The sequence below is a fragment of the Propithecus coquereli genome, unplaced genomic scaffold, assembly GCF_000956105.1.
Source record: "Propithecus coquereli isolate 6110/MARCELLA unplaced genomic scaffold, Pcoq_1.0 Scaffold16, whole genome shotgun sequence".
Taxonomy (NCBI): Eukaryota; Metazoa; Chordata; class Mammalia; order Primates; family Indriidae; genus Propithecus; species Propithecus coquereli.
In genome coordinates, this window is record NW_012140524.1 from 8124579 (window position 1) to 8127233 (window position 2655).

The window sequence follows — 2655 nt, forward strand, 5'->3', positions numbered from 1 at the left end:
CACTTAACATTCTATAATACATTTAAAAAACTGTTGTTATATGCAGCCTGAAATAACACTTATTATTGCACTATAACTAAAAAGCTAATTTTGTCAGAAAAGACTTCATCTTTTACCTATCAGGGTCACAGATATTCATATTTGAGTTTAAGAGATATGAAAGAGAATGCAGCTCTTATTTCCTGTTCTATTAAATCAGTCCCCAAGATAGGGAAAATGGAACACAGCACTTTCACGAACGTTGTTTTTTTAAAAAAGAGTCTAATTACTATTTAAAGTCAAAATAATAAATACAGCAAAAATACACCTTGCCTCCCTAACATTACAAAGGAGTCTCATTTGCCCTAATGCTCTGTGTAAGGCCTTTTGTGCTATACCTTATATGTGAGATATTTTAGTTAGAAGGCTTTTGACAAATATAAAATATTTATTGATTAAACAAATAATTCCGTGATTTTGGATAAATCACATATATCTAAGAGCCATATATTACTACATTGTTCTGGAACAGTTGCAAGGTAAGCAATTGGATATTATTCCCAAATCATTAACTTTATAAATCTCAGTGATCAGAAAATAACCCAATATACAACATATCCTAAATTTTCCCAAATTTGGTCTAACTTTTTTTTTCCTTCTTGTAAGAATAACCAGAGTAAAGAAGGAGATTATTTTTTTAAAATTTAGTTTCAAATTTAGGATTACAGTGAATGAAAGTTGGAGCTACAGCCCTCCAGGGGTAGAGGGTAACTCAGCAAAAATTTTCCACTGTCGTGCTCTTTCCCTCCAGCTCCAAAAGTTGTCCCTATTCAAGTCAGCATCCCAGGCTCACAGAAGAAACTAACCCACACACGCCAATTGCAAGATCCGGACAGATCATGAAAAAGATAATCTACTAGATATATTTTAAAACCAAGGAAAATCAAGAAATTAAGAGTGTGAAGAGGAAAATTCAGATGAGAGATTTACTTACATGTATAAGATTGGCTCAAGTCAATGCATCTAGCACCTGCCGATAGCATAGAGCAGGAAGAATGCTCTTCCTGTCCAGGCTATTCAAATATTAACCTGCATGACATTTACATGAAAAATCCAGCCCATTTGCTTTTGACAGTAAGAGCCTAATGTAGGGTGGGGTAGCCGAGGTACTCATGGAACAAGTGAGACAGATTCTCCGATGGGCTGGGTCAGCAAATGCAGGCCACACACACACACACACACACACAGCAGTATTATTTCAATATCTAGATAGAAAAAATATGAAGAACAATAAGAAACAACTTCTAAGATACTCGTAATGGCAATTAATTGGCCTAGGTAATCGCCCAGGATTACTTTATCTTTTCTCTTCCATATCAAATGCTGCTTAAATTTATAGATGTTATGATCTGAAATCCTTCTACTAATAAACATTTATGTGACCAGTGTAATTTTTACTATTGGATCTATTTTAGACAACTGATGCTAGTAAAATAAATTAATGTGATTTTTCTGGGAACAAAAGAAAAATTGACCAGAGTCTGTATAGACTTGCTTCAGACTTGACTCAGGGTCCATTAAAATTTCTGAAAAGAGGAAGAATGTTAAGACGAACTTTCTAAAAGATTAGAACTACTGGAACCTAAACAAAACTACATTTGCTTATAGGGTTTTTTTTTTTTTTTTCAATTTCTAACTAAAGGTACACCACACCCTCAGATCTACGGGACGCACCCACCACTTTGAGGTTCATTTATAATACAGTTATCAGTCAACTTCTACACGTCCCAGTTTTGCAACTGGCAATGTTATTTATTCTCCAAGGTTATTAATGCTTCTCCCACACACAACTTGGAAGAACAGGACAGACGATGGCCAGAAAATCTTCTGAGATATTTTTAAATTGATCCTGTTCTTGGCCTTAATAAATCACCTCCTCCCAGGGATAGTGTATCTTAGACAAAAACATGTAATAACACGAAAGAAAACTCACAGGCAGGCAAGACACTTAATATTTAGTGTATGTGATTTCTTTTTTTTTTTTTGAACAAAGGAAAAATAGAGAAATTCATGTCCAGGTCTCTGTCCTGTTGCAAGGTATTCTCTGAGCTTCACGCTGTTGATAATTCTGATTCAGGGTGACGGTAACAGCTAATTTTTTTGAGTGTTTACTATGATCCAGATATTTCACATATGTTACAAAATATCTCAGTGGGGTCAGACTGAGATGGAAGTAAAGTAGAAAAGAGAATCAGTTTTGTTGTCATAGAATTTTCATGGAGCTTCTTAATTCTTGGAATATTTGGGGACATGAACAGGTACCTAAGCACATGTCCGTTTTTGCAAAGGCCCAGAGAGCCTTTGCTTACTCTTCAGACTCAGTGGCGGGAATGGTGATTAAGAACAGGAAGACAGAGTAAGGAGGGACAACTAGCCCCTAGAGAGAAATTGCCAAGAGTGCAGAGGAATTGAGGAAGCAGATCTAGCTGACGAAGGCAGTGGTGACATTGGATTTGGTGGGCAACTGTGCTCCTGACCACTGTGTCCCCCGGCCCTCCTGGATTATCTATGTGTCTTGAAAGGCAGAAGGTAATTTTAACAACCACATCACAAGGAATCCACCCAACACCACTGTGGGACCCCTTTCTAAAAGTGCTGGAACAAGAAGGGAGAGTC

At 36.7% G+C, this 2655-nt stretch overlaps 1 protein-coding gene across 1 annotated transcript in view; it reads right to left on the minus strand.

Annotated features, from left to right (window-relative positions):
* Positions 1-2655, minus strand: part of LOC105807547 (lymphoid-restricted membrane protein-like) — a 99246-nt gene that overhangs the window by 34448 nt on the left and 62143 nt on the right. The gene's annotated exons all lie outside the window — the stretch shown is intronic.